This window comes from Hippopotamus amphibius, chromosome 2 (genome assembly GCF_030028045.1).
Source record: "Hippopotamus amphibius kiboko isolate mHipAmp2 chromosome 2, mHipAmp2.hap2, whole genome shotgun sequence".
In the NCBI taxonomy this organism is placed as follows: domain Eukaryota; kingdom Metazoa; phylum Chordata; class Mammalia; order Artiodactyla; family Hippopotamidae; genus Hippopotamus; species Hippopotamus amphibius.
This window is the reverse complement of record NC_080187.1, coordinates 36,352,782-36,367,093: the sequence shown is the minus strand read 5'-3', so window position 1 is coordinate 36,367,093 and position 14,312 is coordinate 36,352,782. Positions and strand designations below refer to the sequence as shown.

General features: G+C 42.6%; 1 protein-coding gene across 13 annotated transcripts in view; it reads left to right on the top strand.

Annotated features, from left to right (window-relative positions):
- Positions 1-14,312, top strand: part of FRMPD1 (FERM and PDZ domain containing 1) — a 134,099-nt gene that overhangs the window by 4,219 nt on the left and 115,568 nt on the right. For 6 of the 13 annotated variants that reach the window (XM_057723441.1, XM_057723450.1, XM_057723449.1 and 3 more), the window contains exons 2-3: positions 1,492-1,576; positions 11,149-11,248. The gene's annotated coding sequence lies outside the window, so the exon portion shown is untranslated. Of the gene's footprint in view, positions 1-352; positions 548-1,491; positions 1,577-5,756; positions 5,893-11,148; positions 11,249-14,312 lie in introns of all 13 variants that reach the window. The other 7 variants (XM_057723445.1, XM_057723452.1, XM_057723438.1 and 4 more) reach the window with 4 other exon arrangements.

Sequence of the window (14,312 nt, the reverse complement as noted above, 5' to 3'; positions counted from 1 at the left end):
ACCCTACTTGTGAAGATTGTTGAATATGTGCAGAAGCCTCCCAGATTTTAAACTCTGGGGGCCAGAAGCCCCTGCCATTGCACAAAACCTTGTTTTCGTTTGCAAATCACGCCCAGGAACTGTGATTAGAGACAACTCATCAATCTTAAAAGAAACCACACTCGTAACTTTATAGTAATGATAGAAATACTGAGAGTATTTAAGTTTTCATAAAAACAATAGTTAAAATGTATCAAGGGCATATTGTGTGCCAGGTCCTGCCCTGAGAGTTTTACATGCATTGTCTTGTTTAATCCTTCCAATATAAGTATTCTTATGTAGGTATTATTACATTATTATTCTAATTTTACAGATGAATATTATCACAGCCCAACCTCTCTCCAGAATTCCAGACCAGACATCGACTGTCTACTCAACATCTCTCTTTGGATATTTAATAGGCATCTCAAGCTTAAGGTGTCCAAAACTTGGCTGCTAATACTCGCCTCCTCCTTCTCCTTCCCCTTCTTCCAATAAACTTGCACGCCTTCAGTCTTCCTCATCGAAGGTAATGGCAACTCCAGCTTTCAAGTCACTCAGGCCAAAACCCTTGGAGTCCTTTCTTTTTGCTCACATATCACATCCTGTCTGCTTAGCAAATCCTGATGCTGCACCTTCAGAATATCAGAATCTGCCCACTTCTCACTCCTCCACTGCTAATACCTGGTTCAAACTACTGTCCTCTCTCACCTGGATGACTGCAGTGACCTCCGTCTGCCCTCGCTCCCTTCAAGTCTATTCTCTTCACAGTAGCCAGACTGCCCCTGTTAAAATGCAAGTTCAAAACCCTCCAGCAGCTTCTCATCTGACTCAGAGTAGAAATCAAAGCCCGTACAATGGCTACGAAGCCTCATTAGGGGCCAGCTTCTTTTCTGATCTTGATTTTGAGTTCACAGACCCTGAATTTTATGCAGTATTTTGTGCATGTGTGAATCTGTGTGTCCTTCCAGGAGACCCTATGGGGTGGTCACCAGATTCTCAAAGGACTCAAAATCTCCCAAAAGCTTAAGAATCACTGCTTGGAGGAAACCTCATACTTGAAAATCCAATTTAAAGAAGGCATTTATTCAAATTGTAAAATGACTTGGAAAGGATTCTTTATTTAACAAAAGGAATCACTGAAAATGTCTTGTGTATTTACAATACAATGAAATCACTGAAATTAAATGTATTTAATTATTTTAGTAGACTCTTTGTGGCCCAAGTGTATCAGTTCCAAGAGGATGCAGAGTAAATCCAACTACAATAAGATCTATGTGTAACAAATAGATGTTTGAGCCTCTAGCTAGCAGTTCTCTTATTTCAAATAATATCAAATCTATATGCATAGTTTGGGGCCAGTTATGTGCAAGGTATTGTATTTGGAAACATTTTTTACATATTTCAGTACACAGAGCTGGACACAAAATAATGATGTCTGTCTTCTATATGCTCTTCTCCCCTTACCCCTAGAATTTCACAGATCAGCAAATTGTGAAGTGAGATTGGACCCGAAGTGATTCTCTTGGCCAAGGAGAGAGACCAGTAGTGATTGCAGGTGGGTCAGCCTGGATATGGGCTCTCGAGTTCCTGAAACCCCAGCACTCAATTGTCTTCTGCATCCTTCCCTCAACCATTTATAGACTAGAAATCCTGACCGATATCCCAGGGGTGTTGTGTGGATTAACCAGTAAACCGTAATTAATTGTGAAGTAAACATTAATTATTGTTTTCATGCTCAGTTCTGGTCTGGGTTCCTGACCTGGAGAGAGAACCTGCTCACACAGTGGCCCCTATACGGGTTCAGAGCACCGCACAAGCCTGTGAGGGATGTGTCCTCCTTTGATGTATGTTAGGAGTACTCCAAAGAGTTGTAAAGCACTTGATTTCACAGTGGAGAGGCATTCTGTTTGTGACTGCAGGGAACCCGGTCCCTGTCTCCAACACTAGAAGGGCTGCCTTGGGGCATAGGCTGCAGATTTGTTCTTCATGGACCCAGAGGGCAAAACTAAGACCAATGGGGAGGCAAATGTTAGCCCAAGAGTGGGAAGAACTTCAACAGCTGGAGCAGTTCAACTATGGAACCAATGCTTGAGAAAGCAGGGAGTTCTTTCTAGCCCTGGAAGAAAGGCTAGAAAGGCCTCTCAAGGAGAGGCCAGGTGACTTTTTATTTTCAAATAATTTATTGATTGATTACCTATCTATGTGAGACATTATGCTAAGTGCTGGAGGAACCCAAATGTGAACTAGACAAGTACTGTGCTCTTAGTGCAGACATAAGAGGGAAGATAAAATCTGTTCATCCATCCATCCATCCATCCATCCAATGAATATACAGTCGTCCCTCAGTATTCGTAGGAGATTAGTTCCAGGACCTCTGTCCCACCCCGCCCCCCCAAACAGATACCAAAATCTGAGAATGCTCAAGTTCCTTGTATAAGATGCGACAGTACAGTCTGTATAAAACAGTATAGTCTGCCCTCCAAATCTGTAGCTGTGGAACCTTTAAGATACAGAGGGCTGACTGTATATTGAGGTATAATAGCACTGAGTGCTATACAGTGCTGAGCAAAGCAAAGATTTGTGTGTTTTATAGATGGTAGATGAGATTGACAATAACTCCTAAAGCATGAAGTTAATGTTAGCCTTTGAGAATGAAATTAGGAAAAGTTAACATGAAACAAAATCAATTGCCTAATGGGGATATCCGTATAACTAGCTTAAGTATAACAAATCATAACATACTTTGGCAACTGTGACGACTGTTAGGGTAAAGGGGGTAGTCTGCCTGGAGCTAGAAGACAGGGAGTCAAGGGGAAAATATTTGAGAATTTGTTCCTAGCATGATCTGAATACAAGATAATCGACCAGGGACTGAGGACATCAGGCTGTCATAGCTCAGTGACACTGGCCATTGAGGTCATTTAACTCATACTCTTTTCAAGAACCTCTTCCTCTTCTCCTGGCTGACTCCTACTTATCTTCAAGTTTTAACTTAAATGTAACTTTCCTGGAAGAGCCTCATTTGTACTCTCACAGTACTATCTAGTACTACCTACTTCTCCTGCATGGCACTTATCACAGCTGTAGTTTATTAACTGTTTCTTAGCATCTCTCTTCCCCACTAGACTAGAAGCTGCATGAGGGTAGAAGCCATGTCCGTCTCATTCACCCCTGTATCCCATTGCTTGGCACATAGGTACTCAGTAAATATTTGTTAAATGACTGGATAAATAAATGAAAGACAGAATGAATCTGATTTCCCAGGAAGATTTTTCCTACAAGGGAAAAATTCTCTGAGCAGAGAGATGACTTTTATTTCTGGAATTCTTGGAGACCTCACTTATAGCAGGATTCTAATATAAGGTAAAAATGCAAGTGAACAGGAAATGAGCTGTGGGACTTCAGAGATGGAATAGCAATCATGGAAGTTGTTAAGTAAGAGAGGGCATCTGACCTGAGTACTGAATCAAAGATGGGATTTGGCATGTGGAACTAAGGGTTGGAGGGGGAAAAAAAGGTTATTCTAGCCAGAGATGGACAGCATGAGCAAATATACCACATTTGGAATTCAGAGTGCATGCAGAGGAGTGGTGGGACATAACATGGGAAAGGCAGGCTGGGATCCCATTGAGACAGGCAGGATAAAGAGTTTGGACTTATCCATCTGTTGGCAAGCTTTGCCATAAAGGGGATCCCTGCATTGCATGGGGGTCAGTTCCTTTTGTAGTGTTCCAAAAGATATGGCATGGACAATGACAAGGACTGGATGACTCCAGGAGAAGGCCAGCTGGCTGTCTCCCTAAAGGTCCTTACAGTGGGGTGTAATTACCTGGGATCTCATAGGGTCCAGGTTGTGGCCCTTTGTCTGTCAGGCTCAAAAGTCTATTTATCGACACTCAAAGGCTGATCTAAGCTCACAAGGCTACTGTATATAATGAGTATGCTAATTTAGTAATTCACAAGGAAAGCTAACATTGCTAAAGGTATCAAATGCTCAAGTCCTATGACTAGAGCATTCTAGCCCTGTAAGTGGACCACATAAGTCATATTATAATTGGGTATCAGTTTGTTCATTCACAAGAAATATATTGGCCAAGGATGCCCAAGTCCATGGCTAGGTAGTCATTTCCTGTAGGTGGATCTACATGAGAAGCCAAACTACAATCAGCTGCTTGATAAGCTTGGAGTTTAGGGCAAGGGGAACTCATTAAAAGAATATTCAAGACATCTGACCTAGTCCTCTGTATAGGCAGGTGCTTGTCACCACAATTACCTAGGTCACCTTTTCAACCAGAACCCCTCTTCCCTGGATGGTATTAGATGGACAATGCTAAGGTTTGCTTGTCTGACCTCCTTTCCTTGCATTTTCATGGCTGGTCAACCTCCCTTCTCTTTTTAAAAATTTTTTTTAATGTTTTTATTATATTTGTGTCTTCAACTCATTCTTTTTAACTTCTGGCTATATTTTAGTATTTGGGCTGTGCTTTATTAGTAGCATTATTATTATTTTAAAAAAATATTTATTTATTTGGTTGTACTGGGTCTTAGTTGTGGCATGTGGCCTCCTTAGTTGGCCCTCCAGGGCTCCTTAGTTGCAGCACATGGGCTCCTTAGTTGTGGCATGCAAACTCTTAGTTGCAGCATGCATGTGGGATCTAGTTCCCAGACCAGGGATCGAACCCAGGCTTCCTGCATTGGGAGCGCAGAGTCTTTTCCACTGCACCACCAGGGAAGTCCCTCAACCTCCGTTTTGACTGATGCTTGCCTTCTTTAGCTATATTAACACTTCCAGTCGGATTTCATCAAATTCTCCTGGTCTGAGAACCATTCTGCTTCTTTAGGGTGACTTAGCAAATCTCTGCTGTAATCAGTGTTGTGTTGATGTCCCAGTTTAACTCTCAAGAGGACAATCTCATTTCTGATTCTTTCAAGATCGCTCGCTGTTGCCCTTAGTACTGACAACACTTTCCAGCCTCGAGATTCTAGGGCACACCAAGCCTCCAATGGCTTAGAACAGCCTTATTTAACATTGTCAGATTGTCCCAAACTAGATAAAGCCTCAGTGATAATAATCCTTTCCATTCCATTCATGTGCTTTTTTTTGCAATGAAAACACATTCATTTCTGTTATCATTCTAAGATGAAATTCTTTACCTCTTGAGGTAAAGAGGGAGGGGATTGGGCTTGCTCACGGTCACACAGTTAACAAGAGGCAGAAACAGAGCTCAGATCCCAGGCTGTTTCTAGTATATCCCACTCCTTCACCATGTAACAGAAGAGTTTTCTTTTAGATTCCGCATACATTGAAAAGAAAAATCAAATTACATTAATGTTTAATTTATTCACTTGAAGGTCATGCAGAGAAGTCAAGTGCTGAGGTTTAGCATGAAAGCCATGATGGAGAATTCTAGTATTAGAACCAGGGCTTGATCAGCAGTAGAAATGCGCCATCCCATCCCTACCTAAAGGAGGCAGAACAGTGGGATTAGACAGACCCCTGTGGGGAGAGCTGGCAGGAGCAGTAGGAACAAAGACCAGATCACAGACTGGAAGGCCCATGGGTGAGCCCAGAGTTGGGAAAGAGGGGGCTAGTATCCCTGAGGGATGTATGCCCCAAGCTGAGGGAAGATAAGGTGAATGGTCCCTCTTAGTCTTTCTGGAATCAAAACACGCTTTCCTCCAAGCACTGCTGGATGTAGGAGGACACATTCTCACTCTTTGCTTCTTTGCCCCAGACTTTACAGAGCCCACCTCCGCTTGTGATAGTGACCATCAGTGAGTACCCACCCGGTGCCAGGCTGGCGCTGAAGACATTATTTTGCTCTTAACAAGCTTGAAGATTGTATTGCCTCCAACCTACACCCAAGAAACGTTAAGTAACTTGCCCAAGGTCACTCACTAACATATGTTGGAAATGGGTTCTAAGACAGGTCGGTTTGGATGTTAAACTCAAGGTTTTCCCATTGTGCCATGCTGACCCTCAATACATTCATGTCTCAGAATGAGATGTTATAACTCAGGCCTCTTTTGTCCTCCAGTCCTGCTGGTCAGAGTGATGAGAACAAGAGACAAGAGAAGGGCACGAAAGTGTTGCATTCAGTATGTGCTAGAGCCAAACCATGTGGGTTCAAATTCAGGCTCTACCACCTGCCAGCTGTGTGACCTGGGGCAAGTAGTACCCTCTCTGTACCTGTTTCCTCACTTGTAAAATGAGGATAATAATAGTACTCACTTAAAAAAAATGATAGTACTCACTTTATAGGATTGTTGTGAGAATCAAATATGTTAATATAACTATAGTGCTTAGAAAAGTATCTGGCACATAGTAAATGCTCAATAAAATTAGTGCTTAACATCTTTTGATTAAATTAAGGTCTTGACCTCAATCCCGTCTGACCCCTTCTTTGGATTTGGGAGACACTGCAGTCTCATTAATTCCATAATTCTAAGCCATCTGTTGGTGGGTTACTTTCTAGATAGGTCATCTGAACTATTTTAAGGGATCATCTTAACCATTTTAACAGATTCCTACTGATGTAAATATCAGACTTCATCAAGAATTCTAGGGTCATACCGTGGGTAGACCCTACAGTTTGCCTCTGCAAAAAAATGAGGGACCCTCCTCCCTTCTTTCCTACAAATGCCTGTCTAAAGTGACTGGTGACTTTATTGGAGATTTGGCCTGATGTGGGTGCCAGCACCCCACAGGTCATTAGCGCTCCCCAGAGAGCCCATTCCTTGCATGCTTTGCAGCTCAGCAGTCTCCTGAGTCTTTTCAGCCTGTGAGGTTCCAGATGCCTCAGCTGGCAGGAACGGGTGGGGCAGCCCCAGTTGGCTCCAGAAAGGAAACCAGCTCTGTCCACACAGACAGCTGCAGACCAATTAAAATGGTGCATAAGCTAATTAAGGACTGTGACTGAGGTGCCACTTCCCTGAGGTGCCGCATGCATGCCAGATAATGACAGCCTTGGGCAGGAACCTTCTATGACTTGAAACTGGATAACAGGTGACAGAATTAAAACAAAAAGGACAACAACCGGCATGACATAACTTCATACTTTCAAATGGAATCTTTAGTACAGTTCAATTTCAGAAATGTTTATGAACCTTAATTAGGGCACGAAACAGTGCTGGACATTATGGGGACACAAATGGGTGACACTCGGTCCCTGACTCAAGGGTGTCTGTTCTGCATCTCTACTCCCACTTCTCATCGGTACCTACAATTCCTCTTACGTGCACTATTGTAATCATCTCTTAATTGGTCTCCCCATCTCCTGTGTTTCCTCAGCCGTAATCCATACAAACAAACTTTGGTCACATAGCTGTTCATTCAAAATGCTTCCCATTGCCTACACATTAAGTACAAATATCTTACCAATATTGAAGACCCCACAGATTGGTCCAAATTAACCCCTCCAGGTTTTTCTTTAACTACACTGCTCTCCTCCATGCCAGCCTTATTGGTCTACTACAGTTACTCACTGTCTTCATTTTCTCTTCATCTTCCTGCTTTCCCTGAATCTGTTACGAGGTACGGCATGCCTTCCCCTCCCATCTCTAGGACTAGAGAAAACTTGCCCACCTTTCAAATCTCTTCTCCAGTGCCACTTCTTCCCTAAAGCGTCCTGTGATGTTGGCTTCCTCTAATGAGACATCACCAATCCCACGTTACCCTCCATTGCACCTGGTTTATCCTTCTCTCACGTCTGAGTTTTCTTCCAGCGAGTCTCCCAAGGAACTGGTCCTGGGATTGGCTTTGTCATGTTCCTCTCCCACAGCATAGCTAGCATGATACTCATGCAGAGTGAATTATACTGAACAGAATAGGGGAGATTAAACCCAGCCCAAAGTGACTAATGTAAGCCAAAATGCCACAAGGTTTTGTGACAGAGCTCCAAAGTGGAATAGAATTCATGTTGCAGTGGGGATGAATATATTCCAAGCAGGAAAGATTTTTTCATGTAAACCCTCCCTGATTGCTCCTCCTCTGTGACTTGTGTCCTTCTTGTACCTCTCACCCCTACCCCCCATTGTGGTGTTCACAACCCAGTATTGTAATTGTTTGCTTATATGTCTGATTTATTTCCTAGAATAGAAGATCCTTGAGGGCAGGGACCAAGCCTTAATCCCTGTTATATTTTTGTACCAAGCCCAGTGCTTGGCACATGGTAGGTGCTCAACAAATATTTGTAGGAGGAGGAAAAAGAGGATGGGAGAGAGGAAAGGGAGGGTTTATTCATGTAGAGGTGGGGGAAGATGAAGGCTGCAAAGAAATTGAATCCAAAGAGGTACATTCATATGTGGGGAGCCTGCCAAACTGTCTTGCTGGATTAGCTTGATACTATAATGAAGGTGCTCACTTCTCACATTCTGCTTTTTGTAGGTGCTAATTGGCACTGAGTAAATAAGAAGAAGAAAAAAAAAAACCCTGTATTCCCAGATCCTTTTGTCCTCCTCATCCCCCCACATCCTGGCATTGGCACTGTGATACTTTCCTCAATAGAAGATAGTTAGGAGGCGGTTGGCAGCTGCGATCCATTCCTGCTCTGTAACAGAGGGTCATTGTAATTGCTGGAGATTTAACTAACACAAAAACCAGTCAAATGGCCACTTAAAGTTAAGGTAGCTCTTTAAAAAAGAAATCAAAGGCTTCCAGATGAAGCTGAAATTCCTTTCCCTTCACTTCTATGCAAATTGGCAAAATTAGGAATGAAATATTCACTTTTGCCTCCAGTCAGAAGGAGCAGTGGCTCTGGCATTGGCCAGAGTCAGGCATGACTAGCAGTTTCACCACTTACAAGGCACACAACTTAAGACAAGTGCCTTGGACTTCCCTGGCGGTCCAGTGGTTAAGACTCCGCACTTCAACGCAGGGGGTGCGTGGTTGGAACTGGGGAACTAAGATCCCACATGCCACGTGGCCAAAAAAAATAAAATAAAAATAAATTTTAAAAATTAAAAAAATTGTTCACTGTTATTAAAAAAAAAAGTGCCTTAATCACTGAAGATTATTTTCCTCATCTCTAAAATGGGAATAAATACTGTCTTCTTCATGAGACTGTCTTCATGGGACTATTGTGAGAATTGAGTAACATACCATAAATACCTTAGTCCAGCACCCAGCATAGAGAAAGCCCTATGTAAATGTTAGCTATTGATCATCATGATTATTTAAAAAACTATTCGGGGTAGGGATTCAAGGGCTTAACAAAGTAGACAGCTGTTCTATATTTCAGAAATCCTGTTAGATGTTCCAGTTGTCTGGTGGGGTCATTTCAGAGCCCTTGGTATTCCTTTCAACCCCCTGTTTTTATGTTATCCCGTTCCTGTGCCTATATTTATATGCTACAGAAAGTATGTCACAGTTATGTTGTTTCTTTTTAAAAAATATTTAACCATATTTCCAGTCTTTTTAAAAATTAATTAAGTAAGTAATTTATTGGCTGTGTTGGGTCTTTGTTGCTGTGTGCAGGCTTTCTCTAGTTGTGGCGAGAGGGGGCTACTCTTTATTGTGGTGTGTCGGCTTCTCAGTGCAGGGGCTTCTCTTGTTGTGGAACATGGGCTCTAGGTGCATGGGCTTCAGTAGTTGTGGCTCATAGGCTCAATAGTTGTGGCTCACAAGCGCTAGAGCGCAGGCTAAGTAGTTGTGCTGCACAGGCTTAGTTGCTCCGTGGCATGTAGGATCTTCCCGGAACAGGGATCAAACCCGTGTCCCCTGCATTGGCAGGCGGATTCTTAACCACTGTGGCACCAGGGAAGTCCCATGTTGTTTCTTTAGCAGTAATTAAATTCCTTCCTGACCCCAGTTTATCCTCATCTCGTTTCCTACTACCCCAGGCCCTACTAGGAACACAAGATAAAGCACCTTCTTTTCTATAATATTTTAAAAGAGTGGGTGTTTGCAAGAGCTTTGCAAGAACTTTGCAACTTGAACTTTGCAGAACTCCAATCCAAATAGACAACATTCTAGGCTTTGGGTTAAAAAAAAAAGTTACTATGCTTGTAAGATAGTCCGACATCCAGTATTTTCATTATTGTAGTTTTTCATTTTAATCTTTCTGTTTGCTTGTTATCTATTTTGGTACAGAAAGTGAAAACATTTTCTCACATGTATCTACGATAATAGCTGGAAATTTGTGGGGAGGAGGAAGGGAGAAAGAGAGAGAATGATTGATTCCTCATCATAACACTTGAGAGCAGGAAGTTGAAGGAGAGAATGAATGAGAAGGGAAAGAAGTAGGGAACAGCAGTCTACACTAGGGTAGACCTTTGACAATTGGCTGGATACGTGAATGAATTTTAACAGAGCCTTAGACGGAAAGTTCCCACAGAGAAGCAAGATAAAATAGTTATCAGATACCCAAAGTCGTGGGGCAGACCATCCAGAAGACCAACAAAATAATTTAGCAGAAAAGTGGTTACATGACTCTTACACTATCACCCCCATTGAGGGTCCAAAGATGCCACTCTTGGAAGCTTTTGCAAAGGATCTCTTTGGAGAGTGCAGTGAGTGTGCCACCTGTGGCCCCAAGGGTTAAGGAATGTGGGTGCCAACCTCACGTCCCTGCAACAAGACCACTCAGAGCTTGAGCTGTGTCTCCTGCAGTTTTGGGCCCCAGGGACTGGGTCTGACTCCCTCCCTATACATTTACAGGAAAAGAGCAGGGCTGGCTAGTGCTTTGACAACAGAGCAAAGGGGGTTGCTGCTGCTTCCCGATTGGCCAACACTCCCAGAATTGGTTCAGGCAAAGAATGCTTCAGGTAGCACTTATGGGCCCCGTAGGGGAGAGCCTGTGTGGGAAGACCCTTAGATCCGTTCAGTAGGGAGTTTGAAAAGGCCCCAGGTGAGGAGAAGCCAGATGAAGGCTGCAGCATTTTCTAGGGCTGGGGGAAGAAACTCCTTCCCGAATCGAATGTTTTTGCTCGGGTTAAGGGACCCTCTCCAGTGAGAGACCACCAGGGTTGGGGAAGGGGAAGGTCTCTGAGGAACTCACAATCATATTACATCAGAGAAAGTCAGTTTTAGACAACCGCCAGGCCTGGAGAGTATGACACCATCTCACCAGCGTCCCAATCAAGCAAGCCCTCTATGCCCACCTTCCCTCTCCTCCTCTCTTTCTCCAGGAAGGGTCAGAAACCTCGTTTCGCAAGATGGGAATGTCACGGGAAGGGAAGGGAAGATTTAGATCCTTGTTTCCCACCTGCTGAAAGCCCCCTGAATGAGGTGAGACGTTTCTATTACTATTACATGGATGTGGATATTTTAATTTACTGAACGGAAGCTGTTTATAACTGTGACTTAAGGTGACGCTAGGACCTGTGGCTGCTTAGGCGTGGCCCCCAAAGCCTAGGGGCATGCTTAAGTTTATACCTAGGGAGAGAGGAAGCTCCGTCCGCCCTCCACTCCTGATATGTTTAAAGGGCGGTGGGAGATTTAAAATAGTGTTTTTGTTATAGTTCATGAATTTTGGTTATTCAGTGTACTGGCTGCAGAATGAACAAATGAACAGATGAAGAAAAGATGAATGGATACGTGTTGTTTATATTATGATGCACTGTGATTCAGACTTAGGGCTTTTAAAAAATTGAGTTCTTGTAACATTTTGTCACCTTTGGAAGGTGTGTGGTTGTAGTGGAGATTACTGTAGCTCTTAGCTATGCTAAGGTCCTGTATTGAACTTAACACCACCCTACCTGTTTCCTGTTACCTCACAAGCTGTAGCAAGTGACGTAGGTCACCCATGTCTGTTTGTTAGGTTCCTCACCTCCTTTTACTCTCTTACTACATTCATTTCCTGCTCAAAACCTTTGCCAGCTGCTCTGCTGAGAAGGTGCTGAGGATGCAGTCACACTCAGAGTCAAGAGTTGGCTACATGCTTATTTCCAGGGACATTTTCCCTTTAACAGCAGAAATGCCTGAGTTCAAAGAAGGGATGCCTTCATGGTAGATTTGGGGCATTTGCAGAAGGCAAACTTCAACCGAGATTTCTTTGGGAAGGGGCTCCCCGACATCCTGGAAACCTGGTCTCTGGGCACATGGGCTGCTGCCCATGGGCATACCATACTCCAGCTTAACTTGCCTGAGATGGTGAATGTGAAAGCATGTTGTCAACTATAACATACCATACAAATACAAGCCAGAATTATCATTATTCTTTAATAGCTGCAACTACTCACAACAGACTTATAAGCTCTTCTTAGAAGGTTAGTTACCCACACAGATGCTTTTGCTGCCCTTACCAAATTATCTCCTATTAACTGGAATTTCTTGAGCATCCAAAAGGGCCAGAAGCAACTCTCATGCATCATGACAGACATAGTTCTGAAAACCAAAGATTTAGTCCCTCATGGGGCACTTTTTGTTTTTCCTTGTCTTCTTCTACCTGTCCAGAAGCATTTCTGCTTCAGATCCTATCAGTCCCATCTTGCAGCTGAGGCAAAACCTCCTGCCTGGCCTGAGCTTTTGTGTGTGTTAGAAATGATAAGAAACAGCTGTCCTCGGATTAATGCCATCACCCCTGCTATGATTCAGCCATTCAGCTTATGGCAGCAATTGCGTGTTAGATGAATGTCTTTCTAAATTCAATCACCCCAAAATAAATACATTGCAGTAGCCTCATTAAACAAAATTGGATGCAAGGATAGGATGGGGCTGACTGATAGGAAATGAGAAAGAAGTAGAATATTTCAAAGCTGCATGGATTCAATCGCCCTTCAGAAACCTCTTCTAGGACCTCATTCAGCTTTAGCACATTGAGGGTTTTTTTTTAAAAGATGCTTATGTGTGTGATACCACTTTCTCCAAAGAGAGATCCTTTTTAAAGTGGCATATGATAAAATGTATATATCCATATTAAGAGATAGTCATATAAAACAGGCAAAAATGCAGATGTGTTTGTGTACAGCATCTTATATAGGACATTTAGCATACATTAGCCAGCTTGTTCAGCTGATTGTTCAAATATTTTCAAGATTAACCACACAGGTACCGAGAGGATGTTAAATTGAATCTGTTCATGCGTTCATTCATCCAACACATACTTGCTGAGACCTGCTCTGTGCTGTGTCCCGTGCTCTTCATTAGGGGGCCACCGTGAACCGGACAGCCTCTGTTGGGAAAGCTGCTTAGACTAGGGTGTGGGATCAGATAGACACCCATTACAATACTGGGAGGTTCAACATGCTAAGTGCCATAAGAAAGAAGTGCAAAAAAACATGAGTATTTAGAAGAGAAAGTGGTTTGTTTATTAAGACACAAAGTCTTCAGGCAGGAGGCAGCACTTGGGCTGGACCTTGAGGTCTGTGGACAATTTTAAAGTTGGGGCCTTTCTAGGCTAAGGGAACAGTGTAAACAAAATGAAGATTGTACATTTTGGTGAGGGACTGGGGGCAGGGGGCACAGGCACACACAAGGGAGATGCCGCATGCTGGGCTCAAGGGTTTGAACTTCATGCTGCAGACACTTGGGAACCGCAGTAGGAATGATATGATCAGAATTGTGCACCAGGAAATTTAATCCAGTAGCAGGCTCTGGTTAGAACTGATTGGAGGTAAGTTCTTTGCTTTTAGAAGCAAGAAAACGTTTTTTCTCCCCTCCAGCCCCACCCCCCCCCCTTTATTTTAACACACCACAAGGAAAGTATAGATAGTTGCACTACGTCAAACTCTTTGTGACTCCTATGGAAATCAGTACACTTTGGGGTTAGACAGAGGAATTTTTTTAATCTTTTGATTTGTTTTCCTTTAGTTCAAAAATTGTACTTAATTGACTCTAGCAGAATTTTGTATGTGGTAGCATAGCTTTAATTTATCCTAGTGCAATGCTGTTCTGAATTTTCTTTTGGTTTTTTAAAAACAAAACCTGTTGTTTAGAAACCATGAACTATTTGACTTTACTTCAACTGATCAAAATGTCCGTGTTTTAAAAAATGATCATTTGGCCTCACTCAGGAAATGCATGTCAGGAAACTTGTATACGTTGACTAGTTGTGATACATCAGTAACTGCCATTACTCCTTTTTCAAAGACATAGAATTGATTTTGAAGTTTTCTAGATTGTCACACTCTGTTACTAATGCAAGGAAATTAAGTTCTATGTTGTATTTGTTCTAGTCATTTCTATTCAGGCTATATATTGTAGCTAATTTTAATTTGCAATTAATTTATTCAAACTGAGTAAATACTTTCAAAAACAGAAAAAAAAAAAAACTGATTGGAGGTGGGAGGCTTTAGAAACCATCACAAAAGTTCAGGCCAGGAATAAAGAGGGGCCCAAGGTAGGATTGTGG